Source organism: Oreochromis niloticus, unplaced genomic scaffold (genome assembly GCF_001858045.2).
Source record: "Oreochromis niloticus isolate F11D_XX unplaced genomic scaffold, O_niloticus_UMD_NMBU tig00008098_pilon, whole genome shotgun sequence".
Taxonomy (NCBI): Eukaryota; Metazoa; Chordata; class Actinopteri; order Cichliformes; family Cichlidae; genus Oreochromis; species Oreochromis niloticus.
This window is the reverse complement of record NW_020328970.1, coordinates 233,473-258,956: the sequence shown is the minus strand read 5'-3', so window position 1 is coordinate 258,956 and position 25,484 is coordinate 233,473. Positions and strand designations below refer to the sequence as shown.

Sequence of the window (25,484 nt, the reverse complement as noted above, 5' to 3'; positions counted from 1 at the left end):
TCAGGCCTTCTCTCAGTCAAACTGGAAACAGGGATTGAGACAGTGTGAGGGTTTGTGGAGTGCCACAGTGCTGTAATGAATACTGTAGTGGAAGAAGTTCTTTCACACTCTTCATCCTGGAGCTGCTTTATGTCCATGATCTGCATGGAAACACATCTATGGAGAGGAAATCCAGCTGCTGAGGGTCACATCTGCATCATTGTAGCTACAGTGGATGTTTCAGTGTCAGGACTGAAGGCGGAGCTTTGTGCGTGTCAGGGTGAGGCCGCAGCAGCCGCCTCCAACCGGAGCGCTCGGCGTGAAACTAGGAGGAAAGCCGACGTCCTCCTCTTTCCTCAGAAGTGATCTGTGGCCGGCCGGACTTCATTCCACAGATGTGCTTTAACAAAGTGTGAAGCTGAACTCTGAGCTGTGACAGTGTGAGCAGTGTGAGAGTGTCAGTAGATGATCAGCAGGAAAGTGAGAGCTGCTGTGAGCTGATGTCCTGAAGGGCTTTTAAAGAGTCTCTGAGTTTGACAGGAACATGAAGATGTTTGTGGTGTTTGTGATCCTCCTGCACGGTAAGTACACCTTCCTCTCTCTGCTCTCATCATCATCTCTCTCTCTTTAATGTGTTGAAGTGCAGCAGGAGGAGATTTCCATCAAACACTGGATTCTGATTCAGATCAAACTAACAATCCAAAGCAGCAACTTTCAAATCACTGGATTCTTCTTGGTGGCTTTCAGATGAGCTCATGTTACAATCAGCTGCTGTGTGTGTGTTGTTGTGTAGCTGAAGCTCTGACTCACATTTCATATGTGACCAAAGGAAACTTGGTGCTGTGTGACACACTTTAGATTCTCTGCTGCTGCTTTGAACTCTTCAAACTAAAGAGCCAAACTGATGATTGACTGTGCAGCTCTGACATGGCACCAAATGTCCCTGTTATCAGCTGCTGGATGGACGTTATCAGAGCTTTTTAGTCCCACACGGATCACCAGGAGCTCCTCCTCTGTCTGCAAACAGGCTCAGCAGCTCTGATCATTCATTGGAGTCAGCACAGAGTGTGGAGACATCTAGTGGTCGTGGAGAGAAGTGCATGTAACGTGTGTGTGTGTTAATCAGCATGAGTAGTTAGGGGACGTGCCTCCCTGTGCCTGATGGGAGTCCTTGTAATTACCAGCATGCTGTGCTGTGTTTCATTTCTAACACTGGTTTTACTGAAGAGCTTTCTGAGCTTCTTTCATTGATTGTGACCAACATACATGTTTGCTGTGGATCCACATCTGCTCTTACTGCTAATGTCATGAAGCTGTTTGAGTGGTGAGCAGTCAAAGAAGCAGGTCCTAACAGGGACATAGCAGGATATTCCTGCCTCTAAATGAGCTGTAACTGCACATATGAGCACAGCTGGTCTGCATGTAGTGAACACAAAGAGTCTGTGTGAGCTGAATTTACACCAGTCTGTTTGTGTTCCTGTTATTTTGGCACTTTGACAAACTCAAATGTATTTAATCTTAATTGAAAGTGCACTTATAAAAATGCTGTAAAATCACAGTCCTGCTGATTTTCCTTTGATGGACACCAAACATTTTTATCTGCAGGTGAAACTCTGCAGTGACCTGAGCGTGTGCTGCTCTCTGGCATCTCTCTGAATCATGTTGACATGCTTGATGTTCTTGTCTGTGGTCACGAGGATCTTATCTTCCATCCCTGCTTCTGTTTCCTGCTCACAAACCTGCATCCATCTCAGCATCTAAACTCAGAGTCAGCAGCAGCTTCTTAGCTGTCTCTGCCCTCTGAGTGTGTGGTCCTTCAGACCCAGCAACACACTCAGACACAAACTGGTTCACCCGAAAGACAAAACTCCAAAACACAGACTGAACAACGTGGTGTATGCTGTACAGTGCAGCGAGGAATGCCCGGACCTCTACATTGGAGAGACCAAACAGCCACTTCACAAGCGCATGGCACAACATAGAAGAGCCACCTCCACGGACAAGACTCAGCAGTTCATCTGCATCTATAGGTCAAAGGTCACTCTTTCGAGGATGCCAATGTTCACATTTTGGACAGAGAGGACAGATGGTTTGAAAGAGGAGTGAAAGAAGCCATTTATGTCCACTGTGAGCGACCATCTTTGAACAGAGGCGGTGGTTTACGACACCAACTGTCTGCCATCTATAATCCAGTTTTGAGTTCCTCCCCAGACGCCTTAACACCCACTCACATCCTGGGCCATCTGACCTCAGGAAATCACATGATAGGGGGGCCAGGTTTCACAATGAGCTCACCCGAAACTCTGGCTGATTAGGTCCCACACCCGCTTTCACACCTTGGCGCATGTGATTAGAGGATCACCAGGGGGTCCTTTGTCCCTCCTTGGGGGATACTCCCACTGGGTTTAAATCTGGACTCTCGGCCATTTGACCTTAGAACTGAAGAAGCTTCTCGGATGAGAGGTGAAACGTCTTCAAGCAACTCAAAGAAGTCCAGACGCTTTTCTTTGCAAACTCCTTTGACTTTGAAAAGTCTCCTGCTTCTTCACATGAGCAGCTGAAATATTTCTAGAAATCTCTCTGGTTTGTTCCCCACAGCACAGAAACAGCTCTGATCTCTACTGATTCTTCTGGATCTCAGTTCTGGACCTGATGTGGTCCATCATGAAATCTTACGTGGTTTCTCTCACTTATCAGTCAGATTGTTTTCTGTATTAATAGGTGGATTCTCCCCATCCTCAGCCTCCTCTCATGTGGAGTTCATCAGGGCTCAGTTCTTAGCTCCATTTTATTCTCCGTCTCCTTCCATCAGCTCAGATGTAAATACTGTTATTTCCACTGTCATGTGGATGATACACAGCTGTATGTTGCACTGATGGCAGTAACACAGATGTAATCTGAATCTGATGTTAAATAGATCAGATTCACAAACTTCCTTCACCTCACTGATTTCACATGTGAGCTCTTTAAGTTGCCTCAAATCTTTAATTTGGACAAAAATCTTGAAAATCTGTCCTCCAATATCAGGACTTCCACTCAGAGACTGGGGATGACCTTTGACCCTGAGCTCTGTTTGGACACACAGATCTCAAAGGTCCTACAGTCGTACTTTCTCCAGTGAAAGGGCACATGAAACCTGACACACAGATAAAGACTAATTTACAGCACTGAGCCCTGCTCATAGATGTAACTCTGTCTGTGAAGCTGGATTTAAGAAATAAGTGCTTAAAGTGAAGTTTTATAAACATGTTTAGCGCCATTTTGTGTCTGTGCGGGACGTGACGTCATGTGGTTGGTTGGTTGGGCTAATAGACTTACATTAGTTTATGTTAGCTAACTAGTGACTGGATCGATAAGTCAGAGGAAAATAAGGAAAAACTGAAAGAGACGAGTCCTCATCAGTCCATCCTCACAGCACAGGCAGCCTGTTAGATACAGACCTGACTTTAACCTTGTATTCATCACTTTTAAAGACTCACATCAGCTCGTTCCTCCACTTCCTCTGGACTTCCTGCCTCTTCCTGTTTTATCTGTGAGTTGTTAAAATGTTGAATGTTTCTGTCGTTCTGTCTCCTGGTTTCTGTAAATGTGTCTAAACTGATCTTTACCTCAAAGTGACTCATGGAGTCTCTGTCTGTGTGTCCTCAGTTTCCCAGCATGCCTCAGCTGTGGAGTCGTATGAGGGGGAGTCATTCGTCCTGCCCTGTCAGTTTCCCACTTTTAGATTTCGAGACCCCTCAGTGTTGTGGAGTCGCTCCGACCTCAGTCCTCCAACCGTCCACCAGCGTCAGCGTCAAGGAGACGAACTGAAGATCAAAACCAGCGTTACAGCGGCCGAACATCCATGAAGACTGACGCTCTGGATACTGGAGACCTCAGCCTGAACCTGACCAACCTCCAACTGTCTGACAGCGCCACCTACACCTGCTCCATCAGAGACTTTGGAGATGAACTGAGTCGGAGTGATGTACAGCTGCAGGTCAAAGGTCAGCAACAAACACCTGTTATAGACATCACTGAGATAAATCTTTATTATTTTAACACTGTCAGAATAACCATCTTGGCTCTTTGATTGAAGTAAAGTTAAGTTAAATTAATTCATTCAGTCAGAGGTCAAAGGTCATGTTGTTCTTTGTGTTCCTCCACAGAACGGTTTCCATCCTGGGCCAAAGCTCTCCTGGTTCTCCTGGTTCTTCTTGTGGTTTCTGGGGTCTTTTATTTCATTTCCGGCACTATTTCATGTCAGGTGAGTGTCTCCTACTACACCCATAATGCCGATGGTTAGCAGGTGTCCTCTGGTGGCTCCTTGACTGCGGCTCACACAAACTTGTTCCAGAAGCTGAAAGAGTTGAGAGTTACAAACAGCTGATACAGAGAGCTGAAGAGAAACTTCCAGGTTTGTTCCAGAAGTCAGAAAACCTCCTTCAGACTCAGTCATTGATCAGTGAAACAGCTCCACAACATGACTTTACTAAACAGTGTGTGTGCTTCACTGCATTGATCTGACACAGAGGCTGCATGTGGACAAGCTGGTCTTTCATTATCTGCAATTTATCCAGACCAACAGAAGTTACAACAAATACAACACATGACAAGTAAAGAAACAATACAAACATGTGAAGTAACAGATTATTACAAGAGCATCACACTGACTAAAAGAGCTGCTCTCTCACTTCTTAAAAAAGGACTTAAAGCAGCCCAAACAGGGATTTATAGATAAAAACCAAACAAACAGGAAAATCTACAGATATACAGAGATGGACATTTAGCAGCAGCGCACACAGAACAGTGATGTACACAAATTCCACAGCCAACAATAAAACATAAAGCACAATGATGGACAGTATCCAACCTGTTTAGCTACAGGATGGGTGCAGATCACTGAAATCCAGTAAACATAAACAGTTACAGAGATGAAGTTTTTCCTCACTTGGAGAAGAAAGAAGATTATGCCCAAAATTTACATTTTTAATTTCATCTTGGACACGATCCTTTCAATGTGAGCTTTAAATGACAAACTCTGATCTATAATGATACTTAGATACTTATAAGATGTGACCGCTTCAGTTTCAGCCCTTTGAATGGTTTTGTTCTCAGGAGACGTAGATAACAACTCTTTGCTGTTTGAGAATAACATGAACTTGGATTTCTCTGCATTTAACACCAACTTAAGTTAAATGAGACTGAAAAACATCAAAGACTTCAGAAATTCACAGGTTTGTTTTACTGAAGGAGACGAACAAGCTGTCATCTGCATAAAGATGGAGTTTATGTATTTATAGAGAAAAGAACAGAGGTCCTAACATGAAACAACGTGGACACACTGAGTTCTAACTGATGAGTTAAAAACAAACTCACAGCCTTTACAGAGAGACCAACATTGTTTAGTCTGTTTACTAAAATGACAACTGTGTGAAAAACCTTCATAAGCCAAAACAAAGAGCAGCTCATCAATGATGTCGTTCAGCACTTTAACAGCAGCAGTTATTGGGCTGTTTCTGAATCCTGACTGATGCTGAGAAAGAGTTTCATTTTTGTACAGAACATGTTTTAGTTGTTCTAATAAGATTTTTGTAAACTTTTACTAAACGCACACAATTTAGATTTAGGCCTGTAGTTATGAACATCTGAAGGATCGTCTCTTTTCAAAGGGAGAACATGGACAAGTTTCCATATTTCAGAGATCTCACTGTTCAAAGGCTGAAATTAAAAATATAAGTTAGCAGTTCTGCTGTAACATCTTATTAAGAAAATAAGGATCAAGTTGATCTGGTCCTGCAGATTTATTTGGATCCAACAGATTTAAGGTCCTGTGGACCTCCAGGACACTCAGAGGAGAAAAGCTGAAGGCCTGAAGCACAGACTGAGTTTGAGTGGTTACAGAGAGCCTCCTGTTCAATAAGCTGTTTGAAATCTGATGTAAACATTCAAATAAAGACCACGAAGAAACAAAATGTTCATTAAAGCAGTTTAAATGTCACATTTTTCAGCAAAGTACATCAGTCTTTTCAAACAAAAGCAGCCATCTTGGTGGATATATCCTCATAGTAAGATTTCATTATTATCCTAATTTGTTTTGGATCATTCAGATGTTTAGTGGTTTTTGAGTGGTAGAAAAAAAGGGTCTAAAAATCAAACAGTCTGCCTCAGATTTAGTTTCTCTGGTCTGAGCCCAGACAGCATCTCTTTGTTTAAGGAGGCTGGACAGCTGAGGAGAAACCCCAGCATTGTTTCTATGGTTTACTCTAAATTTAATGATGGACACATGTTTATTATCAAAACATCATTAAAGTATTTCCATCCTCATCAGTAAAGAGGTGGATTCTGTTCCAGCTGTCTGACTGCAGCGATTACACAGTGGACACTGATATCATTTGAAAAAACACCGCGTGTTAATAAAACTGTATCAATAGGATTTGTTTTTATATCCAGGATCCATGGGACGAATTTAGAAGCAGGTCATCCAGGTTTTTATGTCTTTAAGTCCTGTAACTGATTTAATTGGTGTTAATGATAAAAATCAGATGTGCATCATCTGCATGGTAATGATACAAATCTATGAATAATTTTTGTGTCTGAAGGAAACATTTACACAACAAACTGGAATCTATCAGATATGATTCAAACCACTGCAGTAAATTTCCTTTAATAACTCTGGTGTTTTCTAGTGTTTGTAGTAAAATGTTGTGTCTACACTGAGGTCTAACAGGACAAGCACAGGAATAAGTCCTCTGTAACAGGTCATAAGGAGAACATTAGTAACCTTCACTACAGCTCATGTTGTGCTTTGTTGTCTTGTCAGTCCCCTGGGTGGGGGTGGATTCAGGGGTGGAGTCTGTCCAGCTGATCTGCAAAACCACAGTTTGTCTGCCTAAAGATGCTAAAGTGGAGTGGAAGGACAAAACAACAGGAAGGTCCACGTGTATGAGAACGGCTCTGACCAGCCTGAAAAACAACATGAGGATTACAGAGACCGAACGACCATGAAGAGGAAGGTCCTGGAACCTGGAGACCTCAGTCTGACCCTGAAACACCCCACAGATGGAGACAACTCCACCTACACCTGCACCGTCTACAGCAGGGAGGGAAACACCCTGATGGAGAAACAAGTGGAGCTGAAAGTCAGAGGTCAGTGCTGTAGATACAGGTCAAAGGTCAGACTCATGATGGTGGTTCAGTCTCAGTGGCTCCATCCAATAATGTTACAGTGTTAGCATGTCTGATGTTTGTGGCTGTTTTGGTTTTTATTTGATTTCCAGCCAAATGTAAAAGCTTCAGCAGATGAACTGTAGGAGCAAAGTTCATGTGTGAGACTTCATCTGAAAGGTAACATCTTCTAGTTTCTGAACATGTGTTTGATTAGCATGTGGCTAAAACACAGGCTAAGCTAAGTCAGTTCAAATCTCAGTAAAAACCTTCTTTGGTCCTCATCTATAATCAGTCATATCTGAGTCACAATAACTAGAAGATGATTTCTAGCAGAACTGTGAAAATCTCCACATCCTTTCTCCATGTTATCATCCAAAGCTGTGTGAAGTTTCAGAGCTCTGCAGCTAACAGAGACTTTCAGTTTGCTGCTCTCTTCCTCTGACAGCTCCATTCTTAGGGAGCGTTAGTTCTCTGTTTCACTTTTCACTTATCAGTCTGATGTTCTCTGATCTGTTTCTCTGTTTAGTGTCTTAAATGCTGCAGTGCCTCTCTTTGCTTTAACCAACCTTTCTCTTATTTCTGAGCTTTTTAAGGACTTTAACTGATGCATCAACCTTTGAAAATGGAAAGAAATCAGTCAGATTCATGGCTGCATCAAAGTGTCACATGTAGTTCTCCCACATCAGCTGGATTATATCTATAGCAGCAAACAGCAGCTGATCCACAAATCTGTGTCTGTGTTAATAAAGTGGATCAGTTCAAATAGTTTGTTGCTCTGCACTTGAAAGCAGCATGTAGTTTACTAGCTAAGCCCACTGAGCATCAGTGTTCAGTGAGACTCAGTGAATTAAAATGGAGATGCTAATCAGGGTTAAGATAAGATAAGATAAGATAAGATAAGATAACTCTTTATGTCATTGCACAGTCATACATAGTACAATAGTACAATGAAATTGGAAAACTGTCCTACGTCGGCACTACATGTAACACAACACGACACGATATGACACATCACAACGCAACACAAACAACTACAACAACACAGTATATAACTTAGTAATAAAAAGAAGAATAAGTGTATTTGTATTGCTCTTATTATTGCACATTAATTATTATTGCACCTTGTTATGAATAAAATATTATTATTATTATTATTACTGTTTTTACCGTTGTTAACGGTAAGTCCAGGCAGGTAGCCAATCAGGTCAGCTGTTAGCATTGACTAGGGCTATTGCCCCTGTTGTAAAAGCTGTTCTTGAGTCTATTTGTTCGGGACCTCAGCAGCCTGAACCTCCTGCCAGACGGCAGCAGCTTAAACACCCGGTGTCCTGGGTGTGTACAATCCCGTAGGATGCTGCGTGCCCTCTTGAGACAGCGAGTGCTGTACAGGTCCTTCAGGGAGGGAAGAGGATGTCCAATGATTTTTGGGCCATATGATGACACTCTGGAGTGCCTTCTCTGTGTGTGGTGCAGCTGGAAAACCAAACACCAATGCAATATGTCAGCACACTTCAATGGAGCAGCGGTAGAAGACCGTCAGCAGCTCCTTCTTCAGGTCCATTTTCTGAGGATTCTCAGAAAGTGGAGACGCTTTTGGGCCTTCTTTAAATCGCAGAGGTGTTAGAGCTCCATTGGAGGTCTGTGTCTATGTGCACACCCAGAAACTTGAAACTGGAGACCCTTTCCACACACTCCCGTTGATGCTGACAGGCTGCAGCTCAGACTTCCTCCTCTGAAGTCAACTACCAGTTCTTTTGTCTTGGTGGTATTGAGGTCCAGGTTGTTATCTACACACCAATCTGACAGCCTCTGAACTTCAGCTCTGTACACCGTCTCATCTCCCCTGAGATGAGCCCCACCACGGTGGTATCATCTGCAAACTTGATGACTGCGTTGTCTGGTGGGTACTGACACAGTCATGTGTGTACAGAGTGTACAGTGGGGACTCAGTACACAGCCTTGTGGGGAGCCGGTGTTAAGGCTGAGGGCTGAGGAAAGATGAGGCCCCACTCTGACTCTCTGTACACGGTCTGAGAGGCAGTCTCTGATCCAGCAGCAGGTGGTAGAAGGAAGTCCAATTTCCAGCAGTTTAACTATTAGTCTGTCCGGAGTATCATATTGAAGCAGAGCTAAAGTCAACAAAGAGCAGCCTGGCGTAACGGCCCTGCACTCCAGGTGAGAGATGGTGGTGTGGAGCGTTGTACCAATGGCATCTTCAGTTGATCTGTTAGCTCTGTATGCGAACTGGAGCGGGTCGAGTGTGGGTGGCAAGCAGGACATGATGTGACGTCGGACCAGTTTCTCAAAGCACTTCATTATAACAGGTGTTAGAGCAACTGGTCGGTAGTCGTTGAGGCTGCTAATGTTAGTATGCTTTGGCAGTGGGACAATTGTGGCTGACTTTAGGCACGGCGGGATGCAGGACTGGGACAGTGAAGTGTTGAAGATCTTAGTAAAGACCCCAGCCAGCTGGTCTGCACACTCTTTAAGGACCCTTGCGGTTACCCCATCTGGTCCGGCGGCCTTCCTGGGGTTCACTGCCCTCAGTGTGCGCCTCACCTCATATTCCTGCACTTTGAGGCTTGGGCTGCTGCTGCTGTCTGATGTTTTGCTGCTGCTGCCTCTGGTCCCTTCGCCTCAAAGCGTGCAAAGAAGTGGTTCAGCTCCTCCGCAAGCGCCGCAAGCACATGAGCAATGTTATAGCTCTATAAGTTACTAAGTTTGTTCATGTGGAGAATCTAACAGATCTAAGCAGATGTAGCTCCCAGTGAAGCAGCAGCATTCACCCTGTTAGAGTCAACACAATGACCAGGAACTGAATAAGCAGTTATACATGTAAATACATCTGTTTCATTATCATCTGGAGACCCAAAAAGTCGAATGTACAGAGCTAAAATCATGTGTTTGATTTTGGCTTTTACAAACAAGCCATTACTACCACACTTACTGGCCACTTCATTAGGTCCACCTTGTTAGTAATGGGCTGGAGCCCTTTTTCCTTCAGAGCTGCTTCATTCTTTGTAGTATAGTTTTAACAAGGAGACATTTTCACCATGTTAACATGATAGTGTTACACAGTTACTGCACACGTGTCATCTCCACATCCATGATGCAAATATCCACTTCCACCACAGCCAAAGCTGCTCTATTGGATCCAGACTTGATGAATTTGAATCCAGTGAAGTGATTTTCATGTTTGAAGAACTGCTTTGAGATGATGTCAGATTTGCTTCTCCTGCTAGAAACATCCACACCAACCAGGTATTTCCACACAGAGAGCTGCTGCTCACTGGACAGCTTCTCTTCTTTGGACCATTGTCAGTAAACCCTGGAGGAGGCTGTGGTCAAATCCCAGCACATCAGAACAACCGAGCCCTGTTCACAGTCATTTAATGAGCTTTCTTACAAGGATCCATGTGCAAGTGACAGGAAACTGCAACAGTTTTACAAGCTGTGTTACAAAATGAATGTCACAGAGCAAACTTAGATATAACACTATAAGTCTTTGCTCTTTGTTTCCTTAGTGCAGCTTTAATGATCTCTGGTTACTGTGGGCCCATTAAAAGTGTGGACGTGTCATTTCCACAGAATATTTTACAGACAGTAAGATAGAAGCATAACTTCATAAATATAGTGTTTTAAATGCACATGCTGCAGCTCACAGTGATGCTGCTGTGTGACAGGGTTGTGTTGTTCACACTGTCATACTTGGTTGTCTTGGCGACAGACTTTCTGGTATCTTTTCATAATAACTTGTACCTGTGGGTCACATGATCAGGGCTCGTCACTAAAAGAAGAAAGAAACATTCAATTCAATCTGTTTACTCAGTTTGATTCTTTTAGTACTTTAGTTTCTTTCACTAATCTGATGCTGCGACTACAGACAGAATCATTTGTCTCTTTAATGGTTTTGTAGATTCCCAGTAGCTCGACAGAAAGGCTGCTTTTAGTGCTCCACATAATATGAAGCCAGTAAGCAGTTGTGTGGATAGTATATGGTTCAGACTGGGACTGTGATTAGATAGGACGGCAGAGTGCTTTCATTAAAATGACATCATCTGAGTGGGAAATACTAAAGTGACTCAGATTTGTAACAGGAAGTGTGGACTGTGATGTCATCAGACAGACAGAAACAGTCATTCAGTAATAAAGTGATTTAATATTCAACAACAGAAAAATAACATCAAACATGTTTGTTTCATTCAATGTTACAGCTTCAGCTCATTAAGGCTAAAGTTCACTTTTTAAACTGTCCATGTAAACTTAATAATACCAAACTGAAAGTAATATTTAGAATAAACACATGTTTGTATATAAAGTGAACCCAGCAGGAGAAGCTGAACACATCCACAGCTGTGAGGGACACTGGTGCTGTGACTGATTAAATACATCAAACACATCTGTGACTCAATCTGTCAATATTATTTGTCATATTAGAAACAGCTTAAAAACAGTGCTGTGTTAAAGCTGTGCTGTGATGTCTGATTGTATTTAAGGTCCAATCATGTACTTGTGTATTTGTAACTAAGCAACGACGTGGGCGGAGCTTCAGCTCTGAACGATCAGGAAACATTTTAGAGCATCAGCTGATAAAAACACTGTGAGACAGGAAGGATTTGAAGTCTTCTATGCTCTTTATTCTTGCTTGTGCAGAGTTTGTGGGCTGCAAAGCGACCGTCAACAACAACTGCTTCCTCTGCTGACAGGAAATGACATCATCCCACCTGAGGCTTTGATTACAACAATAAAAGAACTAAACTGCTGAGTAGAGAAAAGATGGGTTTACTAAACAGAGTATCAGATGTCAGGTCAGTTAATGTCTTCATTTAATCCAGTAACAAACCAAAGGTTCCAGATTTGAGCTTTTTGAAGTCCTGTTATTAAGTCTGTTCATCATTTTCATTTCATTTGATAACTTCTACCAATAACAACCAATTATTTCAAGCTGAGAGATTTAGTGTGAAAAACAGAAGCAGGAAATGATGCTGTGCAGTATATTTGTGGAAAACAATGATGAGGCTAAAATCAAAATCACACACAGGTAAAAATAAACACAACATTTGTGTGTAAATATACGAGGTGGAACATTTATTTGATGCTTTAGCTGCTACTTGTGATACTAAATGTTTGCAGTTGTGCTTCATGGTTACTGAACGTAACACAAACACTGCTGATTGTTGGCTTGTGTGTTATTTGTGTTGTATTCAGGTGACTATAGAAAGACTAATAACACAAATATTATGGATGAACACATTTCCTGGGCTGTTTCAGGTTTTCCATACAAACACTTGATGTTTGGTAGTTGCAGGTTCAACATGGTGCATCGATATATCCAGCGTCCCTCTTCTGCACGTTTCCATCAGTCTCAGCCTTCCTCTCTATCTTTGTCCTGTAGACTCCTCAGCCTGAGCTGTCCCTGTCACCCACTCATTTCCATCCTTTCTATTCTGCTCACTTGTTCAAATCTTCTACTCGGCCACCTCCAGGTCGCCTCCTGTCTTTGTGTCATGTCTCCATCATCACAGCCTCACTAGGCTGTAAAGCTTCATATTGACTTTAGCTGCTGTCCTCCTGTCACAGATCACACCTGATACATGTGTGCACCCACTCCATCCTGCCTGTACTGTCACTTCACCTCTGTTGGACTTTGCTGCTTTGTATGGAGGACTTCATGTATTTAAACTGATCTACCATCACCACCTCGACTCCTTCATCTTCACTGTCGTATCTGCAGCTTCTTCACACACATGTATTCTGTCTTCCTTCCTCTTCTCTCAGAGCATACCTCCACCTCTCCAGGCTCTCCTCCACCCACCTGCTTCCTGCTCTCACTACAGATCACAATGTCCTCAGCAAACAGAGCTGCTGAGACTCCTGCCTGAGCTCATCTGCCAGCCTGTCCATCAGCACTGCTAACAAGAAGGGCTTAGAGTGGATTTCTGATGTAATCCCAGCCCCAGCAGGAACCCATCTTTCCCTGCTACTGCAAACCTTCCCACTGTCTCTCTGTCCTCATACATGTACTGCACCAACCATTGTTTGCATGCACACAGAAACAGTGCAGCTCCTCCTGACCTTCTCTGTACATCTGAAGTGCTTGTTCTTGTCATGAAGCCATCCTGCTGCTCACACGTCACTCTTCCACCTTCTCAACACACTCTTTACATGTCAGTACATTTACACCTCTATCTGTCATCACACTAACCTGCTGTAAATCCTTTCAGCTGGAGCTTCTTTGTAGACACTTCCCTACATTGCAGCCTGATTACAATGCAGACAGTCGGCTACAGTGTGGCTGGATTTCCTTTCTTAGCGTCCTTTGCTATAAAATACCAGGATGTTAGGCTGAGGCTGAGTCGCTCCATAATATGAGCCGCGGCCCGGAAAGTACAAAGATGGAATATTGTTTGTTGTTCTGGAAATTTCCCATGAAATAACCCAGCACTTAAAATGACTGACGCTGTACTTAAATGTACTTACAGTGTAATTATTTATTCTTTCTGTACAAACCTACTTGTTACACAAACTTACAGGTAACTACAGGCTACTTGTGCCTTATTTGCAGGTCGTGTTATAAAGTGTTACTGAAACAGCTGCTGACCAAAGTGATGCACATTTAAATGAGTCAAAGTCCTGAAATAATTCAACAGATTAAAACCAAAACATAAAATGAGAAACCATGAGTGAAACAAACAGTATGGTGGTGCTGATCATTGTTGCCTCACAGCAACAAGTTCCTGAGGTCATTTCCACCACCTGAGTGGGGCCTTTCCCCCGACACTCCTCTCTGTGTGCTGTGAGTGTCTCTCTGTGTTAGCTGGGATAAGGAGAAGAGGAAGAGGATGGAGGCTGTTGAAGTCTCTAATGTTGCGTTTTGTTCCACAGTTTAGGAGCAGCTGCAAAGCCCTGATCTCCTCTGTGTTTGAACCTGATCTGGAGACAGTGAGAACCAATAACTGAGGGCAAAATAAGGACACTGAAACTAAAAGCATCTACAGGGACGACTTTATGTTAAAAACACCAAACCATGAAGCACTGGTGCAGCTGACTCACACAGACTCTCCTCCACACTGTCCTCAGTTATAAAGTGCTTTACAAACCCAAACATTATGACTAACAGCTGGATTTTCCTGTTTCAGTGCAGCCAACTAACAATGAGCCAACAAGGCCTCACGTAACATCAGTCAGTGAGAGTTCACTGTTTCAGCAGCTCTGTTCACTCACACTTATTAATATTAATGCTCATTACAAATGTTACAGCAGCTGATCCACAAATCTTTGTCTGTGTTAATAAAGTTGGATCAGTTCAAATAGTTTGTTGCTCTGCACTTGAAAGCAGCAGTTTTTCTAATGCACCACCTTCATGTTTCCTTCATATTTGAATCCCCCTGTAGATACTGACAGGTAACCATGTCACACAGAGCTCAAGCTTTTGAATCCAGCTGTGATTGTTGATTTTCTATTGAATGGACTTTTTCAAATCCAGCTGTGGGCCTGTGTTTGTGAGCTCATTAACAGCTGTTTATTTAGAGATACGTGGTCCTCACAGGACAGCCACTACAAACATATGATTTTATAGAATATGATGCATTACTGCAGATTCAACACAATAGAAAGGATTTGAAATGAGCTCAGCCTTAAACATGTGCAGCAGTAATATTGATCCATAGACACTGATGGGAACATTTTTCTGCACAATAAGTACTTTGACTTTTCAGACTTTATGTCCAATTTGCCAGTACTGCAGTTTTGTGTGTAGTGAGGTGTTTTCATGGTGTTTTATTGGTGCTTTTACTAAAGGAAGGCTTCTATCAAATTCTTCCAAATGTTGTCAAACTGAGCTGTGTGATGAAGTGAGTGTGACAGAAACACTCAGACTGTGTTTCTCTGCTTCATCAAGTCAAATCTGGTCCTCAGAGACTGAATAAAGTCCTGTCCCACTAACAGCAGCTCCAACAGTCTGTTCACTGCTTTCTTCCTGTCAGTCTTCATCTTTCTGCTGCGTCTCCTCTTCACACTGACCACTTTCTATCTAACAGTGAGCTCCCAGTGAAGCAGCAGCATTCAGCCTGTTAGAGTCAACACAAATGTCTCCATCCAAGCTCATGTTGTGCTTTGTTGTCCTCTCAGTCCCCAGGTGGAGGTGGATTCAGGGGTGGAGTCTGTCCAGCTGCCCTTCAACACCACACTTCACCTGCCTGAAGACGCTAAAGTGGAGTGGAAGGACAGAGGCAGCAGGAAGGTTCACGTGTATGAGAACGGCTCTGACCAGCCTGAAGAACAGGACCAGTTTTTCAGAGACCGAACGAAGATGAATGAAGACCTGCTGAAAACTGGAGACCTCAGTCTGACCCTGAAATACCCCACAGATGGAGACAACAGGACCTACACCTGCACCGTCTACAGCAGGGAGGGAAACATCCTGCTGAAGAGAAAGGTGGAGCTGAAAGTCAGAGGTCAGTGCTGTAGGTACAGGTCAAAGGTCAGAGGTCATGTAGGAGTTTATTCTCTAAAAGCTTTTAGTTTGAATCTATTTTCAGTTCATTCAAATAAAATAAATTCTTTGATGTTTTGATCTAAAAGCCAAAAATGTCAGGCGGAGCAACTGTGTGTTTAAATGAACAGACTAAGAAGACCATTAAAAATGATCCTAACTTCAAAATAAAAGCCTCTGGCATGATTTGAGGTTGGGTTAAAATCAATAGTTTTGTTAGTTTAGTCCAAATCAATGTAAATGTATAAATATCAATAGTTTTAAAGCTGCTGAGATCATTCAAACACTTTGATCCAGTCATTTGGATGTTGTCACATGTCAGGGTGGAGCAGCCCTAAATATGAGGCTTTTATTGTGAAAATGCTGAGTGTGATGATCCAGAGGAGCCCATGGGGTGTTTGTGGCTGGATGCAAAGGTTTGTAGCTCTCCTTGTAAAGAGAAACAGCTTGAAGCTACAGAGGAGCGTCTGCAGAAGAAGACAGGGGAAAGAGGAAGAAGCTGAGGCCGCTGGAGAAAAGACAGGAAAAGAAAATCAGCTTTATTTGTTGGAGGCCGTTTGTTCATCACACTGAAATATTCCCACTTTAGAGACATGAAACAAAGTGAAGTGTGGATTGATGTTTGTCTCAATGATTTGGGCCCTGGAATCATTTCTTCATCTCCCACTTTAAGACATATTAATGTCAGCCTCACATGTCCCACAGTGGACAGATTTCTATTTCTAGATGATATTTGGAGGATTTTCATGTGTTTCTCTGCTGTCACAGCTCTTTGTGATATTTGAGCGCAGCTGTAATGTTTGTGTGGTTAAAGCCACCAGACTCCACTGACAAAAACTCTCATTTTAGCCGGAGAACACGGGGCTGCTGTGGGACTTTGTGTTTGCAAAGATTTCTATTGGAGGCATTTTTGCCTTTATTATATAGGTGCAGAGAGTAGACAGGAAAGTGGGGAGAGAGTGAGGGACACACAGGCACCTGTAGTAAGCCCCGCCTTCAGTCCACCTGCTCAGCCAGGTGAGCTATAGCGCTGCTTTAACATGTTAGTGTGATTGAGAGTGAATGAAAGTGAGTGATGGAGGCAGCAGGAAACTAACAGGCTGTTTGTTCTGAGAGGTCACATGACTGTTTTTCTCAGCAGAGTCTGATGGATTTGATGAGACCATGAGAGCGGCTTCAGTTCCTCATCAGAAAGAGTCTGACAGAAGCTCCTCCCTCTATACCCCAGTAGACTTCTATTAGACTGCTCCAGATTCCTGAGAGTTCACACAGAAAACTTTACAAACAGCCAAAGAAAAACTATTGAAAAGGCTTCAAGATGACAAAGAGCTCTTTCACAGCACATATGAGCCATTAAGAAGTGCACATTTGTGTTTTCCATAGTCCATCATCCAATAATATCAAAGGACAAACTGTGAGGTAAAAAGCCTTCAGCTCTTTGTGAATGAAGCAAAAAGACTTTGGTCCTGAGAGATGGTTCAAAACACAATTCAGACCTACCAAAGTATTATTGGTGCCAAACACATGAAGCCTTCAACTTTGTATTTGTCCAGTCAGTGTGGCAATAGAAGTCACTGTGAGGATTTTCAATGTGCTATCAAAGAGCATCCAAACAATCAGGTGAGAATGAAGAGAATTAGTGTGGATGGACAGAAAATCCATATCCAGTGTGATTTAGGAGCCGTTCATATATAATGAGTGAAATGAAAGAAGAGCACAGACAGTAAGAACATGAGTGAGCAGACATTTTGGAGCTGCTGATCCACACAGGGCTGGATGGAAGGAGTGGGAGTCCATGATGGCTCAAAGTCTCTGATCCTAACTGTTCCTGAGCCTCTCCCCCTGCCTCCTCTTTGGATCTTCTCCTCCTCTTCTTCCTTATCTGCCTCCTCCACCACTGCTCTCTCCTCCCTCATCTCCTCCTCAGCTGAACTGAAGTCAGGGCTGTAACATGAGGAAACGTGCAGAAATGACTGAGTCAGCATGTTGTTGAAGTGAGTTGAGTGATTGTGAGCAGATTAGATGTGCGAGCCTCCCCTGTAGAGAAAAGCAAATCTTCTCCAGAGTTTCCCACCTCATGTTTTCCTGTGTCACAGCTGATTGTCAAATCCTGGCTGTCACTAAATGAGTGGTCCAAAGGTGGAAGGAGGAGCACAGTTAGATTGTTCACCTCCTAACCTGTGAAATCAATCAGCTGAATGAAAAACACTGTGATCCTATGAGCTGCTATCAGGGCTGCTCCATTCTCAGGATTCTCATCTGGATGATTGAAGCAGATTATTGATGAAGTCAGCAAACAGCTTTCAAAATGGCTCTTTTTCCAGGGGAACTCCCTGAAATGTAAATCTGATGGAAATGAAGAAGAAGTCCAAAGGCGTGGTTAGGCCCAGACTTGTGGCTGTTTTCAATGTAAAGCCCATGTTGCAGGCAGCTGCTGCTCCTTACTGGCCCACAGTCTCCACTGATGGATGTGTCAGCTCACTTGTACTGTAGCCACGGGGAGAGCGATGGAGAGATGAAGCTGACAACCAGAGGTGTAGTGCTATTTGTTGAAGTAGCCCAGCGCACCGTGTGCCATGTAAGCACAAGTTTCCAGAGATGATTGGACTCTGAAATGATCCATGTTGGACTGAATGTAAGAACAGATCATAAAGTCCTCTGTGTGCCCGTCTGTCTGAGCATCTTCATCAGTGTGCAGCTGATCTACAGCTAATGTGCTGATTGATGAGCAGCCTGTTCATGGTGATGATGAGAAACAGATTTGATTCAAAGCACAAATGAGTGAAAAAGGAGCAGCAGCCATGATAGAGCGAGTCATCTGCTGACAGAAATAGTGGAGTGAAGGATTTGTGCAGCGTTTCTCTGTGAAAACAGCTGATTCAGATCAATGAGAGGAGGATGAAGGAGAAGCAGCATGTTTCTGATAGAAGGATCACTGCTGTGCTACAAACTGCTGGGACTGTGTGTGAATGTGTGTGTGTGACGGCTCAGCTGGAGGCAGGATTGGTCCAGAGGAGAGCTGCTTTATTCCAGACTAACTCTTCTAGAAAGCTGAAATCTGTGTGGAACAGCTGACCTGTACCATGTGGAAAAGAACAGCAACATGATTCAGCGTCAGATCCCGACACATCCACGGATTCATCCCGTTACAGGAACTGTGCCACACGTGGCCTCTGTTTGTTCTGCATGTGATGCTGCAGGGATTTCTTCAAGTCACTATAATATAGTGTCAGATGGACACATGAAGCTAACACGGCACATCTTTGTGAGTCTGCAGCATGTTGACACACATGTCAGTGTTGTACAGATCTGAGAGCAGCACAAACAAACTCCATCAAAGTGATTTGTGCTGTTGCAGAGCTGTGTGACTGCATTTGTCTTCATTATGGACACATTTCTACAAATGGGACTAAACATGTGACCCTCTGCACATCCATGGGCTCAGGCTCAACAGTGCACCCATTGGCTGGATGCAGCTTGTATTGTGGCTCCTCCCCCTTGAGCTCCGTGTCAGCTTCAGGTCAGTTTAGCTGTGTTTCCTCCAAATCCCAGAATTCCTGAGGAGCAGGAATATGTGGGGCTGGGCTCTAAACACTCAGGGTGAGGACTGAGTGAAGAGCTACAGGACAGAGCCAAAGTTTCAGCACTGCGCTCACAGCTTTGAGACGTCCAATCAGCAACTGGTCCTGATAACATCTCCCCTCTCATTCCACATACATGAAGACTGCTAGAAGCAGCTATCAGCCACATCAGGCTCACATCATGCTTGGTATTAAACATGCTGCAGTCTGCAGTAAACTCCCTGCCACAAAGCTTTGAGTGCTCTGAAAGGGAATCTCCTCCAAATCCACCTGTAACAAGGTCACCTGCAGAAATAACTGTGTCCACGGGCAGAGTCACTAACACTCTGCACCAGAGCTAAACCTGCTTTGGAGCTAAAAAGCTGCTGTCAGGGTTTCCTGCAGAGGTTCACAGTAAATGTGGAGACTGAAAGCTGTGGACAGTTTCTGTGGCTGGATTATTTCATATGTGTTTGTAGGAGTTTCACTTTCAAAGTTTGGAGTAAAGTGTTGAAATAAATCAGGTCTGTGACGCACACTTTACTGCAGATTGTTCTCAATGTAACACAAAAAGCAATCAAACTGTGATTGATCCTGATGTGGTTGTGATTGTTGCTTCTAGCAGTGTTCATGTATTTGCACAGAGAGGGGGAGATGTTATCAGAGTGTGTAACTGATCAGATCTGATGCTAAATCATGTTCATGTACAGTCAGCTGATCCTCACAGTTCACTTTGTAATCATGCAGCTCTCCTCTGATCAATCCTGAGCTCCACCTGAGTCTCAGTCCTCAGGACCTCACACAGTCCCAGCAGCTTCTATCAGCAGAGTTCTCCCTGATATCACAAACATATTGATCCTCCTTCAGCCTCCTCTCATTGATCTGAACTGTTTCCACAGAGAAACTCATCAGTGAAACCTGAGCTTACTGTGGATTATTCTGGTTGCTCCATCACTCTCTGCCTCACACTCCCTCATCTGCTGCTTTCCTCTGATTGGCTGCTCTGACAGAGTCTGCTCATGATTGGCTGCATGTTTGTATATATTCAGACTGTGAATGTCTTTGTGAATCCAGGGCAGCGAGCGAGCACCACGTTTAGTCCTGATCTTAAAAGGTGCAGTTGAATCTAAAGTGGATGTACAAAGGAGGTTCAGATCATTCAGAGTGTTTGTGTGTGTGAGGGAGGAGGAATACCAGTGGTGGTAGGAAACACTGATGAACATGTTTCTCCTGTTTCCTCATGAAAAGAGCGTCAGCGTACTGACACAGCTTCTTTTGCCTGATCACTTGGAAAAATGATCTCAAACAGAATCCATCAATGATCAGATAGAAACACATCAGCTCAAAGCCTGGAGTTCATACTGAAGCCCACAGTTATATGTAGGCCAACAACACGCTGTTTGAAACCAATGAATTTACTGTACTGAGGAACTCTGTGGCAAATGAGTCAGTAAGATCATCAACATGGATCTTAAAATCAGCAGCTCAGATCATGTGATCACACATAAGAACCATGGAGCAGGAAACATCTGAGAGTTCAGCTCCAACTCTGATGGAGTCTTAGGAGGGCGGAGATACCTGCACAGATAGGAGCTGTTTCACACTTTAACAAGCAGCACCTCCAAACTACACCCTTCATCCACCTTAATAGGGGAGCATTTGAAGCCAAAGCTCCACCCACCCAGCCACTTTCTCTGGGCTGACTGAAACAATCATATGTGGGGTCAGAGTTCACAGACTAGACAGTCCTCTCCAGATTTCATCATGTTTCTGTTCAAAACATCAAATCAAGCTGAGGGGAAGTTGTAAAATCCTTCAGAATAAAAGCCTGACTATTCAGAGCTCCAACATTAGAAGAGCAAAGTGAACCAAGGTGGATGGAGGCAGCAGAGAAACTGTAGGGTGGAGCTGAATGCTTCATCAGTGGGATGATGCAGCAGATTTTCTCCACCTTGCACAAACTGTCCTGTTAGTTATTATGACTGGAATATCCAAAATGTCTCCAGAGGCTCCGAGTCCAGCTGAACATGTATTAGTGTTTAGAGTGGAACTGAGATGATAGGGACTAGGACCTGGGGGACGTCAGTCAGTGACGGAGCGGTCAGCAGGTGTGGGCAGGTGTGGACAGGTACTTGATGGAGTGTTTCCTGCACGCTGGACTCCATATGATATGTTAGCAGAGAGGATCTGGCTCCTGATTGGTTGAAGTGGAGCCCATCTGCTGCAGAAAGATGCCTCCTGTCCCAGAAAACATTGAAGTTGTCTCTAAAGCCCAGGCTGTGGGAGTCACACACAGAGGAGAGCCAGGTGTGGAGGCCGAGCAGCCGCCCAAACGCCCCACGGCCACAGGTGGGAGTGGGGCCGCAGATACAAACACTACGGTGGGCTTGTTTCACAGCCTCACAAAGACACACAAAGTCCAGTTTGAGGAAGTGGGAGCGCTGTTTGGAATCCGGTTTGTGCCCATGTGGATAAGGATGGTGTCGGCCTCCGGACGGGATCGTATTCTGACAGGAAACTTGTCTAAAATGTCCCAGAGCGTCGGGCCGGGAAAAGACAGAGCGTACGCCTCCTTTATTGTGAAATTCCTCACCATGGTAACTGAACACATCAGCTGGTCTGCAGCAGGTTATGTTCAGAGTTTGAGGCTCAAATTGGCTCAAAGTGTCCCATTTTCACTGATTGTTTCCCGACGACATGCTTCAAGTGTGATATGGATCCTCTGCTGAAGGAATCTGCTTTCTATCCACAACCTGTTGATCCGTATCTGACTAACAGCAGCGCAGGAAGCCCTGCAGTTATAGAGAAACTGTCTGAGTCGCATTGTTGCTGCAATTTACCTGCAACTGCTGATGAAGAAAAAGTCTCAATGTGTTTGTGTTTGGTCCTAATCTGCTGCCAAGTCTGTTTGACGCTGCTGGATTTCCAGCTGATAGATGACAGATTAGAAATTGATCAGTCTATTGATCACACAATATTCCATCAATAGAATTGATTTGACTTTGATTTGTGTAACAAAGTGATTTCCACGTCTCCTTCATGATGTGACAGTGTCAGAGCTGAATGCACTTGTAGAGTATCATGTTTTTATGGCTCACATTTAAAGTGTTCCAGCTCTAATGTACAGCTGTCATATTAGAAATAGAAGCAGCTCTGATTTTAGTGCTCAAATAAATCTATGAAGTGATGAATTCACACATGAACAGTTTTCTGCAGCGTTCCTCTCGGCCTTATTTGCAGCTCCACTCTTGTTGTTGCTCTAATAATTATTTCTCTCCATGAGCTGTTTCTCTGCCTGAAGGAGGCGCCACTCCATCGCTTCATTTAGTGCAGAACAAGAGTCACATGATGCTGCTCTGTCAACACCAATCACACTTTGTACAGCTCATGTTGTGTTTGTTGTCCTCTCAGTCTGTCAGGTGGAGGTGGAGGAGGGGGCGGAGTCTGTCCAGCTGCCCTTCAAAACCACACAAAACCTGCCTCAAGATGCTGAAGTGAGGTGGGAACGCTACGACCCATACAGGAAGGTCCACGTGTATAAGAACGGCTCTGACCAGCCTGACAAACAGCACCAGGTTTACAGAGACCGAACGAAGATGAATGAAGACCTGCTGAAAACTGGAGACCTCAGTCTGACCCTGAAACACCCCACAGAGAGAGACAGTGGGAGATATGTGTGTGACGTCTGGAGGAACGGAAACATCATCAGATCTAAAACAGTGCAGCTCAAAGTCAAAGGTAGATTTTGTGTGTGTGTGTGTGTGTGTGTGTGTGTGTGTGTGTCTGACTGTCTTGTGTCTCCTCTGCAGGGAGAGTTCAGGTCCAGGATCAAACAGGGGACATCAGGAACAGAAGCAGCTCCATTGATCCGACTCCTCTGATGGCTGATCAATCAGTTTGATCTGTGTGTTCTTTGATTATTGATCAGTGATGTCAGAGTGGAGTCAGTGTGATGTTGTTGTTGTGTGTTTGAGACTTTTAGTGTCCATGAAGGTCTCTGCTGCCGTAGATCCTCTGAACTGTGACAGAGGTCTCACTCTGGAGGAAACTCTCAGCACTTTCCAGCAGCTCCTCCATCATGGAGGACGTTCCCTCACTGTAACAGGTGGAGGAGAGAGGAGAGGAAGCACAGGTGGATCCTCTGAGGAAGAGGAGCGTTCCTACAAACCACATGATCACATGACCAGAGGGGTGTGGCCTTCAGTGGTAGTAATAAAGGAACAGTCCACATGTTCCACTTTGAAGGCTCATCTCCAACAAAGCAGACCTGTGATCACTTTAACTCAGTATGATGGATTGTTTGGATTTGTCTTTGTTTCTCTGGCTTTTCTTGTGTGTCTGTGTGTCTTTGTATGTTGGATAGAGTCATGTGACCTGCCCAGGGACTACACATGGAAATGAGCAGTTTAGCTCAAATCTGGCAGGTTTCCATCTTCTGTTTCTATCCTGATGTCCATGAACATGAACACTGTCCCTGTCAAATAAATCCAGATACAAAGATCAGATCTACTGAGCATCATCAGCGTGTCAGCCGCTAACTGCATCTTCAAATAAATAAATGTGTCTGATCAGCGGTGATAAGAGGAGAGACGCTGAGCGAGTGAAACTTTAAAAACTGACTGAAAAAAATTCTTCTTGGCTTCATTTTTCCTTCCAGTCTGAAAAATCTTCCATTTAATGATTTCAGAGAAATATGAGGCATTTGAAGACCTTCATTTATTTGAATTTCAGAGTTTTTAATGAGCCACAGCAGCCCTGAATAAACACTTGAATTACTGTCTGAGCTGCTGCAGTTTCCTGCTGCGTCCACTGGGTGTCAGTAAAGCTGCAGGTGTCTCACCTGTGAGTCCAGCTGTGGGGAAACAGTCCAGCTGCTGGTTCTGCCTCCAGCTGAGGAAACACTTCATTCCTTTTATTGCTGATCTCTCTTTATGAATCCACCTGAACTCGTCTGATCCTGGAAACCTTTCACTTTCCTTCCTTGCTGTCTCCGTCTGTCTCTCACTTTCACATTGGTTGGTTCCTCTCTGAATCTCTCCTCTTATCTGTGAACATTCATGAGGAAAAAGCAGAATCAGTTCAGGCTTCGCTCTCACAGGATTTTAATGTTTGTGCTCAGAGTCTTTTCAATGAGCTCCATCTTTTTCCTGGAATCATCTCCAGAAGGAGCTGAAAGGATCCGTGTTACACAACATGGCCACTTTAAGTCCATTAAAAGGATCCAGGAAATAGTCAGAGCCCAAAAACCATCAGGGGGAAGTGAAAGGTGTGGTTTCTTTGATGACGTCACCAAAATGAGAGCTTTGTAAAAACAGGAGAAAGAAATGTGCCAGTTTATTAAACACGTCTCATTTCAACTTCCCGATGAAAGTGTCGCTTTGAAGTCAAACTCTGAATCCAAGACTTTGAAACTTTGAACTACTTTGAAACAAAGTTCCAGCACACAGAGGAAAATCCACAGCTGCAGTGTGTGGCTGCCACGCCCACATCAACATCACCGTGGCGTGTTCACTGACCATTAAACAGTAGGAAATGTCACTCAGCAATGAGACCTGGGTCACGCTGACATCATGGTTGTGTTCTGTGTCCATATGAGTTTGAATCTGCTTCAGTGAGAACATCACAGTCCACGCTTCCTTCAAACAGTCCACAGACCCGTCAGGTCTGAGCGTCGGGGACATTTCACGCTTTTTGAAATCAGCTCTCAGGATTACAGCAGCTCATGGATGTCATCAGTTTCCTGTTCTGGTGAGTTCACAGCAAACAAAGTTCCTCCTCGTGTTCCTCTGTCAATCCAGTCGTGCTGGAAGATTTGACAATATTCCCACAGTAATGATGTCATTTCTACAGGAATTGGTTTTATAGAAACATCCTGATATCTGACAGCTCATGGGAAGGACCAAAGGGAGGAGGCCAGATATGATAGCTTAGCAAAAATGTTCTATAACAAAAGTAAAATAAGCAAACTCATGTAGCTCAGTGAAGTCAGCGGTATGTGCAGTGTCTGGATCTGTGACATGGACTGAAAGAAACCATAACACAAACCAAACAGCCAAAATCAAACTCCAAGTAGAGACAGAAATCCTGCTGCCACCATTCATTTCTGTTTGGAAGCAGACATAAAGTCCTCGTGCTGTCAAATCCAGAACCACTCGAGCCTTTTGGAGCCGTTTACATCTGTGAAAAAGGTGGAAACATGTCAAACATGTGAGGAAGAACCAGCAGCAGCTCACACGTTTACCACAACCACACACAGTCCTCTGAGAGCAGCGTGGCCTCCATCTTTGAAACAAAGTTCACAG

The 25,484-nt window shown here is 43.9% G+C and overlaps 1 long non-coding RNA gene across 1 annotated transcript; it reads left to right on the top strand.

Moving 5' to 3' along the window:
- Positions 1-302: 302 nt before the first annotated feature.
- On the top strand, positions 303-4,190 carry LOC109201481 (uncharacterized). Its single transcript, XR_002061530.2, has 3 exons — positions 303-560; positions 3,628-3,965; positions 4,128-4,190. It is a non-coding gene; the product is annotated as an uncharacterized LOC109201481 (long non-coding RNA).
- The last annotated feature ends 21,294 nt before the right edge of the window (positions 4,191-25,484 follow it).